The sequence below is a fragment of the Lissotriton helveticus genome, chromosome 7 (genome assembly GCF_964261635.1).
Source record: "Lissotriton helveticus chromosome 7, aLisHel1.1, whole genome shotgun sequence".
NCBI lineage: Eukaryota > Metazoa > Chordata > Amphibia > Caudata > Salamandridae > Lissotriton > Lissotriton helveticus.
The window spans coordinates 101301372-101324762 of record NC_136068.1 but is presented as its reverse complement, the minus strand read 5'-3'; the positions used below and the strand labels follow the sequence as shown (position 1 = coordinate 101324762).

General features: G+C 44.2%; 1 protein-coding gene across 1 annotated transcript in view; it reads right to left on the bottom strand.

The window, feature by feature from the left end:
- The window catches only part of LOC144768159 (solute carrier organic anion transporter family member 4A1-like), a 269403-nt gene that overhangs the window by 159595 nt on the left and 86417 nt on the right, over nt 1–23391 (bottom strand). The gene's annotated exons all lie outside the window — the stretch shown is intronic.

Sequence of the window (23391 nt, the reverse complement as noted above, 5' to 3'; positions counted from 1 at the left end):
GCTTTTTGGTGGCGTCCCACCAGCCCCACAAAAAGCACTGTGTACTCTTCGGTAAGTGCTTCTGACCACAACCCGTCTCCTGGGTTTTGATGTTGGAAGCTGAGGTGTTTGTTTAGTCACTAAAGCCACTGGGACCGTAGTTGGTGCAACAAAACAGCTCTTCTTTGCTCCGGCTTCTCCGGGGCACTCAGATACTCCAGCAGCAGGGGCATAACACAGACCCACGCAGCCCACGCAGTGCGGGGGGGGGGCCCTAGCTCCAAGGGGCCCCCTCGGCACTGAACTGTGGCCGGGAGAGCTCCTGATTGAGCCCGGAAGGGGCCCCCCTAAGTACCGTGCAGGGAGGCCCCCTCACTTTTCGTTACGCCAGTGTCCAGCAGGTAGTTTCACAGTGCGGGGGGTGGGCTCCTAATGGGAATTCCTCCGCCTCCTTGCCTGCAGAGATCATGGCCGCTTCCTCTTGCTTCCAAACGTTCGCGTCTCCGCTTTTCCGTGTGTCAGTCTCGAAGCCGTTTTTACGCGGTTCCTGATTCCGACGCTTCCCCTCCTCCTCGCGCTTCTTTTGACCTTCCCAGGGGCATGGTCACTCATCCATCCCTTTTCCAGGGAAGGCTAGAGCACTCTCCATTGCCAGGGCTTGGTCGAGGATGTTAGCCATGTTGGAGTTACGCGCTTCCTCACAATCCCTTTATAAAAACATTCTCTTTCAGAAACATTTGCACGTGCAGTGTAATCCCAAGATTTATGGCTTAATTTAGAGTTAGACTGACAGGTTACTCCGTCACCAACGTTACGGATATCCTGCCTGCTGATTTTCAAGTGCATTATATCCAATGGTACTTGTAATATGGTGGACGGGATATCCGTAGTGTTCGTGATAGAGCAATCCATCCACTGAACTTTCAATCAGGCCCCTAATCGAAATATCTTAGTGCAACTCTTGCCTCTCTGTTCTTACTTCTTGGTGTGCCTGGACTTTTGACTCTCTTCTCACCTTCTCTGTCTCCTTTCTCACTCTATATTTATTATTTTGCCTTCAAAGATGTGTTGTTTATCTTATAATGAATTAAAATTCATTTCTTAGCTACTTTAAATTTAACCAAAGTAGGTTCTTCATATGATTGATTAGATCGTGAATATTTGCTATTGCCAACATGTGCTTGTCCCTACTACTGATCACCTGCATGGTAAATTTTACTGCGTGGTGCCCTCACGGTTCAACGATCCTGTAGCCTTTTCTGTTCTCTTATCCATTTGGATCCAAATTTACAATTTCTGTTGCTGTTCTATGTGTTTCTTTCACCTAAAATTATATAATTCCATGACACCTGCTTCTTTTCATTACCTCCTTGCCAGTCTTCCTCGCCACCTCCAGTACACAATAGGCTTTGGTTCTTCTTACATAGACCAAGAACGATATGTCAGACTCCATCTTGGGACCTTCCGCTAGTATGAAAAGCTCTGCAAGCTCCACCTTTTGAGCCATTAGCTTAGGTGAGCCTTAAGTTTCTTACTTTGAAAGTGGCCTTTCTAGTAGCAATTGTGTCAGCAAGAAAAATAGAGAAATTAGGGTATTTTCTAAGGACCGAGCCTTTCTAAGGATTTTGATGTACAGGCTAATTTTAAGGTCAGATACAAAGTTTTTGCTCAAGGTGCCTTCTCTGTGAAACAGGGAAGTGGGGCCACCACCGTTTCAAAAGATCCTCAATCAGAGGAGGAGCAATTAAAGAGAAGAGTGCTGGTGTATTTGGAGAGGGCAGAGACTTCTAAAGACAGAAAGCTTTTTTGTAACATTCAGCTCAGGGAAGGGTGGCCTTAAGCCATCCAACTCCACCTAAAGTAAATGAATTAAACAGACTATGGCTTGTGAGTCTCAAGGAGCAGAGTTGGAAAGTCATATGCAGGCAAGATCAACAAGGAAGATTTCTGTCTCCTGGGCATCCTTTAAAAGGTAATCTATAGCGGAGATACTTAATGCAGCAATATGGGCCTCCCCTCTCATGTTTGTGGATCAATATAGAGTGGTGTTAGGGAATACTACATCCATGGGTTTTGCTTCAGCAGTTTTGAATGGAAGCACTACCTTTTGATATGTGATTCTAACATATTGGATTGATATTTTGTTCATATTTATCATGATTAAATATTTGCTTGTAATGCATATAATGTGCAAAACAGAATCTTATCTTTAAAAATCTGCATTTTATTTGTTGTTTCAATCATGAAGCCGATAGGGGCTTTGGTACCAGCTCATACTTAAGTGTAGAGGAAGACTGGCAAGAAGGGAATGCTCCGGTTACTTACTGGTAATTTTCATTACTTGGAGTCCAAGTCTTCCTCGACACAGTTATTTTCCCATCCTGCCTTCCTTTTATTTATCTTTGAGGCTTGGGAAATGACAGGAAGTGGGAAGTCTGTGACTTCGTTTTGTGAATAGTGGCAAAGGAAGAGGGAGTTGACCATATTGGGGAGGGATAGGAATACCTAGAATGGTTTGTTTTGCTTGGCGGGTTCTGTGGAGGGAGCTAAAGCCCATTATGTAATGAAGGTGGCGAGCAAGCCCTGGACTTGGAGTAATGAAGATTAACACAAGGTGATGGACAGAATGTTGTACATTGACAAAACATTCACCCCCAGTCACGGATCTGGGTTTAATCCATCGTTATTTCGCTCACCACGCCACCCCAGTTCAGACTGGGCCATATGCAAATCAGCGTTGACCCTGTGCCTCATGGGAACAGTCCAGCCCGAACTGCCAAGCCATGTCTTCCCTGGACCGGAATCAAGCATACTAGGACCGGTTTCTGGCTATCAGCCTTCATCAGCCAGGATAGCTTGACTCCAGTGGCGTAGTGGGCACGGGACCCATGTCTGGGCATACCCTTCCCACATAGGGCGAACAGCAAAACACACAAGGTGATGGACGGAATGTTGCACATTGGCAAAACATTCACCCCCAGTCACAGATCTGGGTTCAGACAATGAAGATTACAAGTAAGTAAGCGAGGCATTATCAAATGTTAGTATTGTTACCCTGAAGTCTCATTGTAAATGCTTCTTGTTGTATTGTTTAATCTATGTGCTTTGTAAATATATTAGGTTGCCTGTTCACCACTATTTGCCAGACTGTTTTCGATGTTTTGGTCTGACAGCACTCTAAAAACCCAGCTGGGTGGAGTCAACAACATATAAAACAGTAAATAAATACAGAAATAAATTCAGCAATTATTACAGATAGAAATGTTTATGGTGCTGTATTAGTTTACCAGCACTGGTGTTGTATGTAAAGCTTTTACTTTGTATTGTCCGAAGTGGAATTGATGGTCACCTGCAGCCATAAAGCATGCGAACGACGGTCGCTTTACTCATCAACTCTCAGGCTCTAGTAAACTCTGACAGGATTCATCAGCAGTGGCCATAGCAGATGCGGATCAGCTGTGAGCCACTCCTGTGTCCCATCAACCTCTGATGTTCCCGGGCTCCGGATAGCTTTGACCAGCTTCTACTGATGCTATGGCATGGTGCCAGCCTCAGAGATCCCTATGCGTTTTCTGCTAAGCCGGTAAGGCCTGTTGGAGGGCCAATGGGTAGGGGTCTAAAGAAGGTGCTTGGGGCCCCTGCAAGGGAATGCTCCCACAATCACCCAGTGGTTAGAGTGTGCCCACCGGGTTACTTACCAGCACAGTGTGAGATAACCTGCTTGGTCATGCAGCTCTTAAGCAGATCCGTTACGAGATTGGAAGGAAGCCACACCATATCCTGTTGATACTGTTGCTGGTGATGTTGGTGTGAATAATAACATTGTTGGTCATGATAGTCCTCCTCATCATCACAGTCCTCCTAATATTTAACATTAAGCTCTGATGGGCTTAGTTCTGCCCCAAAGAAACTATCATCCTCAGAATCCTCCTTGTCATTATCATTCAATAAGTGTGTATTCAGATTAATTGCACTTGAGTGGGCAAAGTTTAAACACGGAGTCAAGGGAGCCAGACGTACGAAGCTCAAAATAGCGCCTCGATAATTGCGAGTTTTTGCGACTCGCAATTTGCAAGGCGCTATTTTGGATGTACAACAGTGTGTATTCACACTGTTTGCGATTCCCAATGGGGTCGCAAATTTGCGACCCCATTTGGAATGGCAGGCAATCCCAGATATGGTCGCCTGCTGGGCTCAATAAAGCTTTTTCCTACACTGGCGACGAGTGGGAGTAAAGTATATCCACTCATTTTTTAAATCAAGTATGGATTGTTGTTTTTTCCATTTTTGACCTCATTTGCGTTTTCGCTTGAATGCGTGACACACTAAACTTTGTTCCACAGATTTCCAGCGTTGTGTGTGCTGCAGTTTCCGGTGATTCCGCTTCATTTCTGACGTTGTTTGAGGATATAACACATTTTCAAGTGTTTTGCGAAGTTTACAGAGAGTTTGTCTCGAGACGTTCTCAGCCTCACCATCGTCACTACAGCTATTGCTCACGTCATCACGCATGTCGGAACTACGTGTGTGCCTGCAGACGTTTTGATTTGTGTACGGGTTCCTTGGTAACCTTACACTGAAACCTCTTGAAATCGGACAATCTTCGTGAGTTTTACTGTCAGCTGGACCATCGCAATCGCATCGGAATCATCGTATAGCAACACAACGTCTTCACGCAAATTCACAGCTGTGTTTTCAGCAGTGTTATTCACAGGTATTTTCAAATCTGCCATTCCTCACAGCTGCAACGCTCATCATTTAAACTGTATTATCTACCTATTCTTTAGTTTCTATTGAAAAATTATACTTATTTGAAGTAAACATTTACAAGAAATTAATAACTTTCAAAAAGTTATTTTCAAATATTCTTCACTAATTATTACTTATATTTACAATGGCTGGAATTGTACTTCCTTCCTCCTTTTTCTCTACTCCTGGTGAACCACCAATGGATTGGGATACATGGGAACCAACTTTTCTAGCTTATGCTGAAGTTTTAGAAGGTGATGATTGCGAACCAGAGAGGAAGTTAGCATTACTTAAACATTGTTTGGGTGGCATTGCCTTCAACGAATTTAAAAATCTACCTTCTCTTAATAATCCTGGAAATATTAACGTTTACCAATATGCCTCCAAACAATTAAGCATAAGATATGGAAAAAAGAAAAACGTTGTCATGGAAAGATTTATTTTCCATTCAAGAAAACAATATTCTGATGAGTCCATTGAGGATTTTGTTTCTGCACTTCCATCTCTTGCAGTATCTTGTGATTTTGAACATATTACTTATGAACATGTACTCAGAGATCAAATTCTTATGAGAACTAACAACAAAAAAGTCCAAGAGAGATTAAGGACTACATCTGATGTATCCTTGAACTCTGCCATTGACATAGCTAAATCAATTAAGCATTCTGAAAAATTTGTGAAAGAAATCAGAGGCACTGAGAAAAGTGAAGTTTTTGCAATTTCAAAAGAAGCAGATAAATAAAAAAATAAAAAATTCCAAAAAGCGGAAAGTTTTCAAAAATACGATGGGAGAAACAGAAATTTTGGAACAGACAATAAAAAACATGTTTTTATGTGCTACAGGTGTTTAAGTCAAGGACACTTAGGACATTCAAAGTTATGTCCAGCTTCTGAGAAAACTTGTTCCAAATGTGGGAAAAAAGGGCATTTCTCAAAAGTTTGTAGGTCCACATCAAAAAGGGTCAACTTTATCCAAGGTTATTCTGAATATGAGAATACTTTGGATGAATATGAAAATGATATCAATACTGTAATTAATATGCGTAGCAGTAAAAAAGTTTTTAAATTTCCTTTTTGCACAATTTGCATTAATGATGTTGATGTACAAGTATTAGTAGACTCGTGTGCTGGTTATACTATTATTGCTAAGAAGCTGTTTGATAGCAAATGATCAAACAAGATATTGCTCCCCTCTGATGTTACACCTCGTGGTTATACTGTTCACAATGTAGATCTAATAGGATATTTTTGGGCAAATTTAAAATTTAAAGATCGCCATACTTACGGCAAAGTATATGTAGCAAAATCTAGGAAATCACTCATGGGTTGGCCACACCAAGAACAAATGGATATCAAAATTGACCCCAAAGCAAATCCCCCTGTTTATGTGGTTAATCCATCCACTATTACTACAACTGACAATTGAATCTATTGAATCGTCTCCATGGGTTTCTCCAATTGTGATTTCTGTTAAATCCACAGGTGAGCTCAGATTGTGTCTTGACTTACGCAGCCTTAGTAATGTCATATGGGTTGACGCTCACCCCTTACCTAATTTGCACAAAATGGTCTCTATGTTAGCAGGTGCACAAGTGTTTTCTACTATTGATTTAGCCAGCGCCTACCATCAGGTTGCCTTAGATGATGAATCAAAAAATTACACCGTATTTACAACTCCTGAAGGTCTCTACAGGTACCGTCGCATGCCATTTGGCTTAGCCAGCGCAGCTTCAGTGTTTCAAAGGTTAATGAAGGAAACTCTTGAAGGAGTAGTTGGTGCAATAGCATTCCAAGATGACATCCTAGTGTATGGAAAAAATGCTGAAAAACATGATTGCAATTTGAATAATGTACTATCTGCTTTATCATCAAGGGGTCTCACACTTTGCACTGACAAATGCAAATTCAAAGCTTCCCAAGTTGAATATTTAGGACACACAATTAGCGGTATTGGAATTAAACCTAAACGTAACCATGTGGAGAACATAATTTAATGCTGAAATCCCAAAATCTAAAGAACAATTGGTGGCTTTCTTAGGTCTTACGGAATTTTACGCAAAATGTATTCCAAATTATGCCACCAAGTTGAACCTATTAAATGTCTTTTAAAGAAAAATGCTAAATTCGAATGGACAAATGATATGTCAATCGTTTTTAGGTCTCGCCTGTCGATGCGCATGCGCATCGAGCAAGGCGAGAGTATTGGGACTTATCCGCTCTTTATCCACACTGCAAGGAATCGTGGCGATTCCTTGCAGTGCCCGTGACTTTTAAGCTCAATGCGCATGCGCATTGAGCTTAAAAGCGCGTGCATGTCCGTCTTTGTTTACCCGCTCCGCCCCCTCCCCTTCCCGCCGTCTCGCATTTCCCCTGTCGCACTTCTCCTCCCCCCTCCCCTCTCTTCCCTCCGTCTTGTTTATTGTACCCGCTCCGCCCCCTCCCCTTCCCGCCGTGTCGCATTTCTCCTCCCCCCTCCCCTCTCTTCCCTCCGTCTTGTTTATTGTACCCGCTCCGCCCCCTCCCCTTGTGTATGTTTGTCATATACTACTGGTGCAGTAGCATTTCAAGAGATGACTGGTGTAGCAGCAGTATACAAATGTTTTTATTCGTTCAAGATGGCGGCAGATTTTCACTCTCTATGATTTAATGTTTCACTTTAGTCCTACTTCTTTTTTTCACTTTCACTGCACACATGTTTTGCTTCCATGTCACGTAATACACTGGAGACACTAACGCATCGGTTGCACTCAATCACCGAGTTGTCCAGCACACGAGGGATACTTTTTGCGGCACGGTCCGATAAGTTTATGTGCTCTTTAGTTAAGGCACGATCGCAATGAGTGAGCGAGAGGTTTCATGGTTACTTCTTTTTCACAGCACAAGACACGGTTCACCTAAAGGCCAGCTACTTACACTTTTTTAAAAGAACCGGCGAATTTAGCGGGTGGTGTTCATCCGCATGCTTTAACATTTCGGTAAGCCTTTGTGTATACATAAGCATGGCCGGAGTCTCACATTTTTACTGGGCATTGTATCGAGGGGAATTTTACTGTATCTCTCTTTGCTTTTTGAAGTTTGTGGTGGACTTTGCGAAATATAATACATTTATTTAGCACAAGCATTTGGGCACTAAATAGGTGCACACATGTTTTGCTTCCATGTCACGTAATACACTGGAGACACTAACGCATCGGTTGCACTCAATCACCGAGTTGTCCAGCACACGAGGGATACTTTTTGCGGCACGGTCCGATAAGTTTATGTGCTCTTTAGTTAAGGCACGATCGCAATGAGTGAGCGAGAGGTTTCATGGTTACTTCTTTTTCACAGCACAAGACACGGTTCACCTAAAGGCCAGCTACTTACACTTTTTTAAAAGAACCGGCGAATTTAGCGGGTGGTGTTCATCCGCATGCTTTAACATTTCGGTAAGCCTTTGTGTATACATAAGCATGGCCGGAGTCTCACATTTTTACTGGGCATTGTATCGAGGGGAATTTTACTGTATCTCTCTTTGCTTTTTGAAGTTTGTGGTGGACTTTGCGAAATATAATACATTTATTTAGCACAAGCATTTGGGCACTAAATAGGTCTCCAGGATTCCTCGTACAATTAAGTAAGAGGCTGATTTTATGTGACTTCTCACGTGTTTAGTTTAGCCAGTGAAGACCACAGTAATTACGCATGTTTCATGCTTTTTTCTCAGACAGGATTCCCTGGTTTTAAAAGCAATCCTGAGTTACAGGACAGTGATAATTTGAATGGGCAATCAACCTGACATTAACCTATTTGCACTCACCCTCAACCCCTCACCCTCACTCACCCTCACTCACCCTCACCCTCACTCACCCTCACTCACCCTCAACCCATCACCCTCACTCACCCTCACTCACCCTCACCCTCACTCACCCTCACTCACCCTCAACCCCTCACCCTCACTCACCCTCAACCCCTCACCCTCACTCACCCTCAACCCCTCACTCACCCTCAACCCCTCACCCTCACTCACCCTCACCCTCACTCACCCTCAACCCCTCACTCACCCTCACTCACCCTCAACCCCTCACCCTCAACATCAACCCCTCACCCTCACTCACCCTCACCCTCACTCACCCTCACTCACCCTCACTCACACTCACCCTCACTCACCCTCACCCTCACCCTTACTCACCCTCACTCACCCTCACCCTCACTCTCACTCACCCTCAACCCCTCACCCTCACTCACCCTCACCCACCCTCACTCACCCTCAACCCCTCACCCTCACACAGTGGAATAGGTCTCGGAGCATTTGAGTTAGAGCTTTTAGAAATGTTTATGGTTTTTTTTTTTTAATTCTTTAGCATTGGCTACAGGAAACAAAAATGCTAAAGATTTACAAAAAAACCCATAAACAATTCTAAAAGCACTAACTCTAATGCTGCGAGACCTATTGCATTTCCAATGCTTGTGATTCCTTGAAGTCATGCATTGTTAATGCTCCATGTCTCCAACCCTTTGTAAGTGGGAAAAAGTGCATAATTATGGTAGATGCTAGCAGTTCAGGTCTGGGAGGAGTTTTAATGCAAAAGGACAATAACAAGGAATGGATTGTTGCCTATGCATCTAGGGCCTTACGTGACACAGAGAAACATTATTCAGTAATTGAGAGGGAATTGTTAGCTTGCATGTGGGGTGCAGAGCATTTCAGAACATTTATATGGGGAACGAAGTTTGTGATAAAAACTGATCATAAACCACTTATTTTTATGATGGCACCTGGAGGTGGTCGCATCATGTCGGCAAGATTAGTTAGATTGGCTTCTAGATTACAGAGTTTCCAATTCCAATTAGAGTACATTGAAGGAAAATCCAATGTTCATGCTGATTGTATGTCTAGGTTTCCTCCTTCTTCTCCTGACTTTGAGGAAGTCATGAATGAAGACTGTGAGGTAGCCTTTACCACACAAGACATAAATGCAATATATAATGAACAAACCATTTTTCAAGAAAAATTGTGGTTAGAGGGAATGAGTAATGACGAAGAATTAAAAAGAATTAAGCATCACATTTTACATGGTTGGCCTTAAGAAAGGAAATTATCCGGTGAGTTAACTAGTTATTTCAAAATTAAAGAGGAATTAGCTATAAAAAATGATATTGTTTTAAGAGGTGATACATTTGTAATTCCTCATATTCTAAGGAAGAACATCATTAGTTTAGCTCATGAGGGACACCTGGGAATATCAAGCACAAGAAGGCGTGTTAGAGAATCATTTTGGTGGCCAGGAATTGATGTTTCTGTTGGACACTCTGTCAAGAATTGTTTAGAGTGTTCTTCTAGTGACAAGTCTGCAGTCACTTTACGCCCTGAACCACATCCTGTTGGTTTTCTAGAGGGACCTAGGCGTAAACTAGGGTTGGACATTATTGGATCTTTCTCTGTTTTACCTAAACAAGAAGCTTTTGGTATTGTTTTAATTGATTATTTTGTCAAAATGACCTGAGTTCAAAATGGTGAAAGAAATCACATCAGAAAAAGTAATAGAATTCTTAGATGTAGTTTTTTGTAGAGAAGGTATCCCACAGGAAATTGTTACTGACCATGGGCCACAGTTCATTAGTAATAATATGGAATCTTTCTTAAAGAAATGCGGCATTACCCATGAAAGAATTGCTTTCTTCCACCCAGAAGCAAATGGTCAAGTCGAGAGGTTTACTAGAGTAATAAAAGAAGCTATTCAACTCTCAGTGAAAAGTGGAGTTAATTGGAGAAATTCATTACAATCCATGCTATTGGCATACAGAACTTCTCCTAACTCTGTGACTTTAATCAGTCCCTTTGAATTACTAAGAGGGCGCAAACCTAGCACAAAACTTGTTCCTTGGTGGTTGAAAGAAAAACAGAGTAAATTAAGTGACTTTTCAAATGTAGATCATGAAAAAGTTCGACGTAGAGTCGAAGAATACAAAGAGAAGATGTAACTTAACATGATTAAAAGACACGGTTCTGTCAGCAAACAAATTGTTAAGATAGGATATTTAGTACATATCAAAAGAGCTAATAATGCTGGCAAGGGTTATCCAATATGGTCAGTTCCTAAAAAAGTAATTGAAGTTTTAAGGAATGCTGTAAGAGTAGATGGGGGTAGTGTTTGGAATCTTAACAGAATTTCTTTGTTCAAAGGGAGTACAGTCCCTCATACTGATGACAATAGCAATGTTTTTCTGGATCTTAATGAACAAGAACACATTATGGATTCTGTGTTTCTCAAATTGTTGTAAGATCACAAAAATGTTCTTGTTCTCGTCATCTTCCTGTAAGATTCAAAGACTATGTCATGTCTTAATTATTATTGTTCATTTTAATGTATTACAAAATATATATATATTTTTTTTTAATTTATTATTATCATTAGTTTAAAAAAAGAAATTTATGGGGTAAAGGTGTGTTGTGTGGGCTTGTGGGTCTTTCCTGCTCGCTTTGGTCTCGAGAACATGAGTGTGATTGTTATCACGCTCATGTTGTCATTTCCAAATATGCACTGCCTCGTGGAAGAATGTTAGAAGAATGTTATTGTTAGAAATACCTGCACTGGTTCTGGGATAGAATAACTGATGTTTGTTCATTCAGTAACTGACCGGCGTTATCTCCACACCTACTTCAAATAAACGGATTCTTCGAAAAGCCTTTTTCCTGGTTTCTGTTCATACCACTGAGCTTTTTCCTACACTTAGGTTTGTGGTAAGGATAAAGGCAGTAAAGGCAGTCCTTGTGAGGATTGTCAATATGCAATCTCTTCTTCCTGCAAGTGCCACAGGGTATGAAGAGGCCTTTTTTAGGTGTGTCTGACATGATGGGAGTCAGTTTACTCCACCTCAACACAGATGTACTGGTCAGGTAGTATATCTGTGAGATAAGGAAAAGGAAAAAACCTGAAGAAAATCTTCTATCAGGAGTTGTGAGGAAAAAACTAAGCAGAGTTCAGTGGAGACTCCCTAGCACGACGTGCAGTAGAAAATCTGAGGGACTGGAGCTTCTCTCAGGAAGGTTTGACAGGGTGGTGTCAGCTGATTGGCTGTTTTCTAATTTTAGTGATTTTTTAAGTAAGGACAGGGATATGTGACTAAATAATAATTGGCCCTTATGTTCTAAGTCTAATAGGACATTACTTTTAATAGTACAGGGGGCTCCCATCTCAACGACGGGGAATGATTCAAGCATGTGAATCTGTGAAAGTTCCAGTACTGGATTAACTGTTACCACCAACGCAAAGTCAGTTGTATCTGGCAAAATAAAGGAAAACAACCGCTGCCGCCTGGCCAGAGCCTGCTTTGTGGGATGTGCTAGGCGGTGAGCAGAAAGAAACACAATTAAATTCATTAACTTACGATTTGGCTATGTGGAGGCTCCATGTGTCTCTCTCTGTAACTGAGTGTGTGAGGGGGGAAAAAGAACAGAGAGAAATAGAGGGAAAGTACCACAAGAGAAAAAGGACACTACAAAGAGTCAAGAGTTAGAGGGAGGGGAGAAAGTGAGAAAGTTGCAGGCTATAAAGTATGGCGAGCAAAGAATAGCTAAGACAGAGTGGAAGAAGAGTGTAGAAAAAAGAGAAAGATGAGGAAAGGTAAGCAAGAGTGACCAGAGACAAAAGAGAGAGATACCAGGGAAAGGAGATACCGGAAAAGAGACAAGCAAGCATGAAAGATCCAGGTGAGTACAAAATATCTGACCGACAGAGAGAGAGTGAGAGCTGACAGAAAGTGAGAGAAAGAAAGCAAGCAGAGATGTGGGAAAAAGAGGAGAAAGCAAAAGGGTAAAGACAACAAGTGGAGACGAGCTTAAGAGAATAAGAGGACACCACAGACCAACCAATGAGTGTGATGCAAACAAAAGTAACAAAGAGGCAACTGTGTGTGTGAGATACCAAGAGAAATACAAGAGACTAGAGAGTGACAGACAAGCAAGAGATGTTGACCAGCGAAAGAGACTAAAAGGACATTACAGAGAAACAGATGAGATATAAAGAGAGAGGTAAGAGAAAGAGATGCCTTGGAAAGAGAGGGAGATTTCCGTTGAAGAGATATACAGATGAGAAAGAGACTGCACTGACACAGTTGGGATGTAGGTGGCAAAAAGTAACAGACGAAAGATGACCAGAGGTAGGAGACAGAAAGGGGAGAGGAGAGAAAGTGGCAGAGAGAAGAAGAAAAATATGACATTGACTCTATGTTCTAACCTTGCTAACGGAGATAGCGTCATCCCTCAGATATTCAGATATGCTTTAACCAGGGAGGTATACATACAGCACTGGAAGAAAGTCAAATGGCTTTAGAAGAGAGATAACTAAAGTGATCTAAAGATGAGTCAGCATCTGTTCATGAAGGCAGAATGTGAGTTTTGAGTCTGTAACTTCTGACTCACCTGAAACATAGCCTTTAGTACAGTACTAACTAGAGGCTTTGTGAAGGTAGGGAGTGGGATACAAGACAAGATGGGATATGGTGCGCCTCCTTATTGTATCATAAGTAACAATGAGTCTTTATCCTGAGCAAAAACAATAACGTTCAAGAGTTTGTAAGCGTATAGTTGTTGGAAACTTCATCTTTATTTCCAGGTGTTCTCTTCTTATTTCTGTAGTACCACATCCGATAATACATCATTACACTTGGTTGGTGCAGTCACAGCCAGATGATAACTGTAGCCAACACGTATTTCGTCCTTGGGTCATCACCCATCGACTTCCTCAGGACAAAGATAAATTGGAAGATGTAACTCCATATGCAATATGTTCTGCTTTTATTCCTTCAGAACCTATGTCTCCAATTTGGCCCTCAACGGAGAAAAGTATATTAGAGAGCCTTACAAACAACGGAGAGTACTCCAAGTGAAAAAATCTGCGTCACTTGGAATACTCTCCGTCGTGACATCGGTTCTGAAGGAATGAGAACAAAACACATTGCATATGGAATTACAGATAATCTTCCAACTTATCTTAAAAAGAAGCCGCGCCTGGACAGTAGGACACTTGGAATACTATTTTATTTTGTTGTGTGCTACGCTCAGATGTTAATTGACTGTTACATGCAATGGATGTATTCTTCTGTTTTATACTCACTTAATTGTATTGTAGTGTAACTGTGATTATATAGAACGTATTACCCTTAAAGAGGCTCTGAAGCACTTTTCTGTGAGTAGCACACTCCTCCAGAATCAAAGTTTAGTGGTTAATCCAATGGTTATTGGTTTCTGTAATAAGCTTTGTGCGTTCAAGAAAACTATTCAACAAATTTGCTCTAGTTCTTGTAGTAGAATTAATAGGAGTTAGATGTAATCATTGGGTTGGGTAGGTAGACTAATGCAGATAGTTTGTGGGGTGAATAAATAGGGTAGAGGAGCTTTGGTAGTTTTCAGAATATGGTTTCAAAGAAGGAGTTGTGATTTATGAAATGAGGTGAGGCCAATTTTCAATATAATAACAATATAACAACAAAGAGAATAAGTCTGTCAGTCATGTAACTTAGATTTTAATATTAGAATCCTCTAGTGAAGAAGTCCACTTTAGTCCTGAGGCCCTCAGGAGTAAAGTGGAATTCATTCCCCAATGAGTAATGTGCAAGGAGGCACGTTTGCAGAGTGGTGGAGAAAGGAACATGGCCTCCAAAGCCCTCTCAGCAATCCCCCCTGTGCAGGACTTAGTGGAGGTAACTAGAGGGCTAGTTGGCCCCCAAGGACTCTCTGGAGCCAAAAGCACTCCATCTCCCCACCAGCAGCGTGCCAGGAGGCGTGTTTGCAGAATGGTGGAGAAAAGGGGTGGGGTATACTAGTTGGCAGGCTTTTAAAACAAAACATCTTTACTGAAGGCCCCCGCATCCACAGCGCCAGGAGACCTATGGACGGGTAGCAGTGCGCTTTACAAGCTCAAATACATTTACATTTACATTTACATCCCTGCTGGAACCCCGCATCCTTTGGGAGCTGGCAATGCTTTTGGAAGCCGCCTTCTGTCCTCCTTTCCCGCCGCTGCCTCCCTGCGGCCCCGCCCCCCTCCTGCCCATTCGCCGCCCCGCTCCCGCCACCCAGTTGCTCCTCCCTCCCGGCTCCTTCTTATGACGCCCACGCCTACGCGCAGTGGGCGCGCCGATTGTGCGCCGAAGGTGCGCCAAAGGCAAGCCCGTCTGCGCCCGTCTGCGCCCAGCGCCAGGACCCCTGGCCCCCGCCGATGCAAGACAACCCGACAGACCTACAACGCCGCCGCCCTCAACGCACTCAATGCCGGCTGGAACCCCGCCTGCTGCCGGGCCACCCCGAAACGCATCCACGGACCCTTCACCTGCAAAACCTGCAAGTTCTCCTGCCCTCGGACCTGCACCACACCCGCCAAGCCAAGCACCAGCAGCAACCACCTCAAGTGCATCCTGCTCAACACCCGCTCCGTCCACAGACACGCCGTGGAAGTCTGGAACCTCCTCGACACAACATCACCAGACATCGCCTTCCTCACGGAAACCTGGATGAATGTCTCCTCAGCCCCCGACATCGCCATCGCCATCCCGGACGGGTACAAGATCATCAGGAGGGACCGCATCAACCAGACCGGAGGAGGCATCGCCATCGTTCACAAGAACACCATCTGCATCACGACCGACTCCGACGACACCTTCGCCGCCGCCGAGTATCTCCACTTCCAGATTCACACCGACCCAAAGACGACCCTCAGAGGCACCCTCGTCTACAGACCCCTGGGACCACGCACACAATTCAGCGAAGACATCACGGACTTCATCAGCCCGCACGCCCTCCCCTCCGCCGACTACATCCTCCTAGGGGACCTCAACTTCCACCTGGAAAACAACAAGGACCGCAACACCGCCGCCCTGCTGGACAACCTCGCCAACATCGGACTCAAGCAACTGGTCAACACCCCCACCCACTACGCTGGCCACACGCTTGATCCCGTCTTCTCATCCAGCAAGCACATCACCTTCAGCCACTCCACCGGACTCCACTGGACCGACCACAGCTGCGTCCACTTTAGCTTCAGAAGAACCACGACCCACCACCGCCCGCAACAGGTTCCACACAGAAGCTGGAGCAAGATCACCACCGACCAGCTCACCACCTCCCTCAGCCAGAACCCACCCGCCAGCACAACGGACCCCAACAAAGCAGCCCGCAACTTCACGCAGTGGCTGACCGCCTGCGCCGATGACCTCGCACCACTGAAGAACCCTCCCAGCAGACCCAGAAGCAAGAAGGCCTCCTGGTTCACCGACGAACTCAAGGACTCCAAGAAGACCTGCCGCACCCTCGAAAAAGCCTGGCTCCTCGACCAGACCACCGACAACATGACCACCCTCAAACACGCCACCCGCAAGCACCACCAGCTCATCCGCACCACCAAGAAGAAATCTCTTGAGGAACGATTGGACAACAACGCCCACGACAGCAAGGAACTCTTCAGTATCGTCAAAGAGTTCTCCAACCCCAGCACCGGCAACAACGACATCACTCCTTCACAAGATCTCTGCGACTCTCTCGCCTCGTTCTTCCACCGCAAGATCGCCGACATCCACAACAGCTTCGGCGCACCATCCACGCACCCAACCGTCGAACCAACGCCCCCCAACGCCACCCTCCGCACCTGGACCACGGTGACCACCGAAGACACAGCCCGCACGATGAACACCATCCACTCCGGATCTCCAACCGACCCCTGCCCCCACCACTTCTTTAACAAGGCCGACTCCACCATCGCACCCCAACTCCGGAACATCATCAACACCTCCTTCAATACCGCCACCTTCCCGGAGAGCTGGAAGCATGCCGAGCTCAGCGCCCTACTGAAGAAACCAACAGCGGACCTCACCGACCTCAAGAACTTCCGCCACATCTCGCTCCTCCCTTTTCCTGCCTAAGTCATCGAGAAGATCGTCAACAGACAGCTTGCCGCCTTCCTCGAGACGAACGGATCCCTAGACCCCTCACAGTCCGGTTTCAGAGCCAACCACAGCACCGAGACCGCCCTCATCGCAGCCACCGACGACATCCGAGCCCTGCTCGACAACGGGGAAACAGCGGCACTCATCCTCCGGGACCTCTCTGCAGCGTTCGACACTGTCTGCCACCGCACCCTAGTTCAACGCCTCAGCAACACCGGCATCCAAGAAAAGGCACTGGAGTGGATCGTCTCGTTCCTCGCCGGGAGAACACAGAGAGTCCGCCTCCCTCCGTTTCGATCCGAGGCCACCGAAGTCATCTGCGGCGTACCGCAAGGATCATCACTCAGCCCCACCCTCTTCAACGTCTACATGAGACCTCTTGCAGCCATCGCACGCCACCACAACCTCAACATCATCTCCTACGCAGACGACACCCAGCTGATCCTCTCCCTCACCAGAGACCCCGACACCGCCAGAACCAGCCTACACGAAGGGATGAAAGACGTCGCCGAGTGGATGAAGAACAGCCGCCTGAACCTGAACTCAGACAAGACGGAAATCCTCATCCTGGGACCATCGCCCTCCGCCTGGGACGACTCCTGGTGGCCCCCCGCCCTGGGCACCACTCCCAAGCCAACAGCCAACGCACGCAACCTGGGCTTCATCCTGGACTCCTCCCTCTCGATGACCAGACAAGTCAACGCCGTCTCCTCATCTTGCTTTCACACCCTACGCATGCTCCGCAAGATCTTCCGATGGATCCTCACCGAAACCAGGAAAACGGTCACCCAGGCACTCGTCACCAGCCGACTGGACTACGGAAACACCCTCTACGCCGGAACCACAGCCAAACTACAGAAAAGACTCCAACGCATCCAGAACGCCTCCGCCCGACTCATTCTGGACATCCCCCGACGCAGCCACATCTCCGGCCACCTGAGGAACCTGCACTGGCTCCCCGTCAACAAGAGGATCACGTTCAGGCTCCTCACCCACGCACACAAGTCTCTCCACGACCTGGGCCCCAAGTACCTCAACGACCGCCTGACCTTCTACGCGCCCACCCGCCAGCTACGATCTACCAGCCTCGCCCTCACCGCCGTTCCACGCATCCGAAGTGCCACCGCCGGAGGCAGATCCTTCTCCTACCTGGCGGCCAAGACATGGAACTCCCTCCCCATCCACCTTCGGCTGACCCAGGACCATCTCACCTTCAGGAGACAACTCAAGACCTGGCTATTCGAGCAGTAACGGACCCCTTCCCCCAAGCGCCTTGAGACCCTTCCGGGTGAGTAGTGCGCTATACAAGTGTTCTGATTGATTGATTGAAAGAGGGAGCTGCTGAAAATGTAGCTACCTCTGTCCAAAAGCAATTCTGCTCTGCTTCGAGTAAGAGAAAGCATGTTACATACTCTTGCTTATTCGAAGCAGAGCAGAGTTTGCTATGGCTTGGCGGGAGCTGTAATGCTCCCGCCAAGCCATAGCAAAGTTCAATGTCCCGGGGGTGGGCGCCCCGGGACATTGAAGGAGTCGGTTCTGGGGGGTGGCAGTCCCATGGGCCGAGGGGAGGGTCGTATGTGCCCCCCTCATATTACTTAGAACAGCCGCACTGGGGAGGTGGTGGTCCCTGGGGCCCCACTCCCATTTTGGAATTTTGGCCCGGGGAGGGGGGGGGTCCGTGATCCCCCATACAAATATTTAAGCCCCAGGTAGGTGGCGGTCCTAGGGTCACAGGGGTCCGTGAAGCCCCCCAAATTCATTTAAAATGCCCCCTAGAGGAGTCATAGTCCCTGGTGAGGCCCCTCAATTTCTTAAAAATTCGCCCAAGGAGGTGGCGGTCTTCAGGGAATATAAATACCCTAGGACGGGGGGGCCCGTGTGCCCCATCCTTTAATAAAATATAATTTGACCATGTCCCCGAATTTGGCCCACCCGGGTGCCTCCTCATTAAGACTTGCAGTAGCCCACGCTTCATTTAAAAGACTAAAAAAAAAGATTTTGGTGGGAGTCGCGGACTCAGCCCGACTCTCCGGTGAATTTCTTTTTTGAAAAATGCTTTTTGGCCTTGCGGGGGTCCAAGAGGCCTAGGAGATCAGGGAGTTTCTACCCTGCACCCATTTCTTTTTTTAAATGGTTTTTCTTGTGACTCGGTTCAAACGAGTCACAAGATGGCTGCCAACACTTCCTGATTTGAAGTGTTGGCAGTCAATCAGCTGTCAGCACAAGATATATATATATATATATATATATATATATATATATATATATATATATATATATATACATGTATATATGCGGCGCTCAGCTCCAGAGAAATCCCCTCCAAAGAACCGCACTCGTGGAACCAAAGGATTTTCAATGCTCACACCAGCAACATTTATTCACAGAGCTAACAGACGCGTTTCAGCATCAAGCCTTCGTCAGTGTTAGTAGCGCACCGCACGTTATGCTGGGTATTAATGCAGTCACATTATTGCTAAACATAGTTGAAGGACTGGTTGTTACGCTCGTGGGCGCCATCTTTAAATGTCCAAACATATTTATGAATACATTTCATCATTTTACCGCGCTCACTCCGCGTAGACAAAATAAATATCGCCGTGTATCGGCATATCTCCCCGCTTCACAACATCGCGGGGAGGACAAGGGAGTGCGAAGCCTCGCAACCCCCATTCTCACCAGTCCATCAAGCCACATATTGGCATTTCTTTTGTCAAGTTACGTTCAAAGGCATTTTCTCATATTATTATTTACATCATTATTTACATATTCCACAGCCAGAACAATCATTTCCTGTATTTTCATCTCATCAACCTTCATCCGTTCCCAAACCCTACCTGCAAACCCAGTTCCTACCCTTCCATCCCTTGCTCTCATATACTTTCAATGATATACAGTTATGCAGCTATATCAATTAATTACATTAGATTGGAAGAGCCCAGAGGGGTAGCATAAATGAAAGGAAAACAAAGAAAAGAAGAGAGAAGAAAAGAATAGGATAAAGTAAAAGAAAAAGAGAAAAAGAATGCATATTGTAACAAATTGGTCTATCTTTACAAAACTTATCAGACCCGGTAAATCATTTCTTGATCTAATCATATTCCTCATTCAGTATCATGATCCTAGATATTGCAAATTTATTTTGTCTACGCGGAGTGAGCGCGGTAAAATGATGAAATGTATTCATAAATATGTTTGGACATTTAAAGATGGCGCCCACGAGCGTTACAACCAGTCCTTCAACTATGTTTAGCAATAATGTGACTGCATTAATACCCAGCATAACGTGCGGTGCGCTACTAACACTGACGAAGGCTTGATGCTGAAACGCGTCTGTTAGCTCTGTGAATAAATGTTGCTGGTGTGAGCATTGAAAATCCTTTGGTTCCACGAGTGCGGTTCTTTGGAGGGGATTTCTCTGGAGCTGAGCGCCGTGTTATTGCGGGTACCACTACCGCATACCGCACCCACCCGTGAGTGCCTGGACCTTCAGTGGGAACAGGGAGCGTATATATATATATATATATATATATATATATATATATATATATATATATATATGTATATATATGTATGTATGTATATATATCTATATATATATTTATATGTATATATATATAACAGCTCCTTTTGCACCTCGTGCAAAATCACTTGCGAGCGGGTGCCTGGAAGTGGCGGTGCAACCACAATATTCCCACACTCAAATCCTTTCAATCAGGAAAGAAACCAGCACTCCTGGAGACGTTTCATTCGGGTCTTCGTTTATTCCAAACCAAACAGACTCGTTTCGGCGATGCCTTCCTCTGTGTTTACCGACAAGCCGGGAGGCTGCCATTTTGTCTTCATTACTCTTAGGTGTTACAATGAAAAGGGACTCATACAGCTATACCAACGTAATCGCCATTTTGTAATGTGCATTTAAACACATAAATTCAGCCCATTCTTCAATCATATTGTACGGCAATGTCTTTGCACTTTTACCACAATTAAAACTTATTGTTACATGCTGGTAATTTCATTATTGCACCTTTTTCCTTTATACAATGATATCGCATAGATGCACATTGTAAATTCATTTAAATGCAATCTCTAAACGGATACCGATACCCGATACTGCTTCCACCTGTTAAGAAGCTCTCTTTTCCCAAAATACACATTCTTCGGGTCTATTCCTGCCGTGCTGAGTTATTTTTCACTTTTTTCAATTGTGTTTCTTTAATCCCTTTTAATACAATATACATAGTCTCTTATATGTTACAAATGATAATGGCCAGATATATTTCAGGATTTTACCATTTTGGTCTCATGCTGGAACGGGTTTCTCACCAGAGATCGAAATGCGTCTTGAAGAAAATAAGCCCATAATATTTGCAACCTCAAAACCGGAGTGGTCCGCTTTTTGCTGCCAGGATTGCAGGGATCATCTTATATATATATATATATATATATATATATTACCTACTGGCGGTCGCCAGTAGGTATATATAGTTAGGATTTTTTCTCTATGGGATATTTGAAAATTCTATGTCTAATAACTTTGGCGTTTGTGGACGGAATTGGCTGAAATTTTCAGGAAAATGGCACATTTTGTTTCTGAGCAGCCCCTGAAAATTTTGGGGGGGTTCGTCAAGGGGGGGCCGAGAAAAAAGGGGGGTCCCAAAACGCGTTTTTCCCATGTTAATTTCCATAGGGCGGTTGGCCTCACTTTTAGCGCGAACGGCTGAATGGATTTGCACGAAACTTGGCAAAATTGTAGGGACTGGTAGCCCGATGTGCCTTTTGTAGGTCTCAATATATGTGCTCCAGTGGATTTTGAGAAATTAACGTTTAAAAAAAGATATATATCTGTAACAGCGGACTGGGCAGCGGCCCAGGACGCGTACTTTTCGCGCAACGGAGCTTTGTGAAGCGAAGCTGATTGGTTCTCCGGCGTCTGTCAACATTCCAAACAGTCCGTAGCGGCCGCCATCTTGTCTCTCGGTAGGATCGAGAGACAAGAGGAGGCGAAAGCGAAGGGGCAAATGACCATAAGGGGGAATAGTAGATCCTCGCTGACCCCCTAGGTTTGATGTGGAGGTTTTAAAAGGGCCCCGCGGGGCAAAAAAAAATAATAATAATAATAATCGAACGGCTGAATGGATTTGCACGAAACTTGGTAAAATATTAGGGACTGGTAGCCCGATGTGCCTTTGCTAGGTCTCAATATATGTGCTCCAGTGGATTTTGAGAAATTAACGTTCAAAAAAAGATATATATCTGTAACAGAGCTCCGCTTCGCGTACTTTTCGCGTTACGGAGCTTTGCGAAGCTGATTGGTTGTCCGGCGTCTGTCAACATTCCAAACAGTCCGTAGCGGCCGCCATCTTGTCTCTCGGTAGGATTGAGAGACAAGAGGAGGCCAAAGCGAAGGGGGAAATGACCATAAGGGGGCATAGTAGATCCTTCCTGACCTCTTAGGTTTGATGTACCATTTTGCCAAGTTTGGTGTAATTCCGTTCAGCCATTCAGGCTGTAGACGTATGTAAATGTCCTATGGGAAATTGCATGGGGAAAACACATTTGGAAGTGTTGAAATTTAGAACCAATTAAAATGTTACTTTGGTTTTGTATTTGTGTGTGATGAAAGTTAATTGGTTATGTATATATGTCAAATGAGAGGAAACCACAGCCATTTTGTGATACTACTGTCTGAGGTACATTTGTGAGGAATTTTTGGTGGTGAATTTCTGGTGTTTGATTTACACAGTACTAACACTTTTCCTACTTTTAAAAAGGTGAGTTGTTAATTTGTAAGGGGAACTATGTTGTACACTTGAAGATAATTTGAAAAATGTTTTCTGTTATTTATTTGCAGTCCTTCTGTTATACTAAATACTTGATAAAGTTAGTTTTATATTATGTATTACTAAAAACGATAAATGAAAGTGATTATTTTTTTCTGCAATTTACAGCAAGCAATTTCAAAATAAAATGGCTCACAATGAAGAGACCGTGGCAATTTCTTTTGAATTGTCCACTACATTGATTGAAATTGAGAGCACCAATAATGAAACATTGTCACAAGGAGGACATGACTTGTATGATTCCATTAGATTGATTGAAATGGACAGCACCAAGAATGAAATATTGTCACAAGGAGATGACTTGAATGATTCCACTACGTTGATTGAAATTGAGAGCAGCAATAATGAAATATTGTCACAAGGAGGAGATGACTTGTATGATTCCATTAGATTGATTGAAATGGACAGCACCAATAATGAAATATTGTCACAAGGAGGAGATGACTTGAATGATTCCACTACATTGATTGAAATTGAGAGCACCAATAATGAAATATTGTCACGAGGAGATGACTTGAATGATTCCACTACATTGATTGAAATTGACAGCACCAATAATGAAATATTGTCAGAAGGAGGAGATGACTTGAATGATTTTTTTGATCAATCTCTTGATGGCGAATTTATCGAGTGTTTGGAGACCATAGAGTTACAAGAATCATTATTGCAGACTTTTCATGAGGACATTGCTGATGAGGACATGTTACTAGTTGTTTCAAATTTAGAAAATTCTGAAGAATACATTTATATTTAGAAATCAAAAATTGTTTGAGACATTATTCATTTTTATTTTTAATTTATGAGGTTGTAGCGAAGTGATTGTAGTATAAAATGAGACTTATAGTATAGAGTGCAACATTTTTATGTTACATGGTAAGTTTACTCATATTTACTTCCC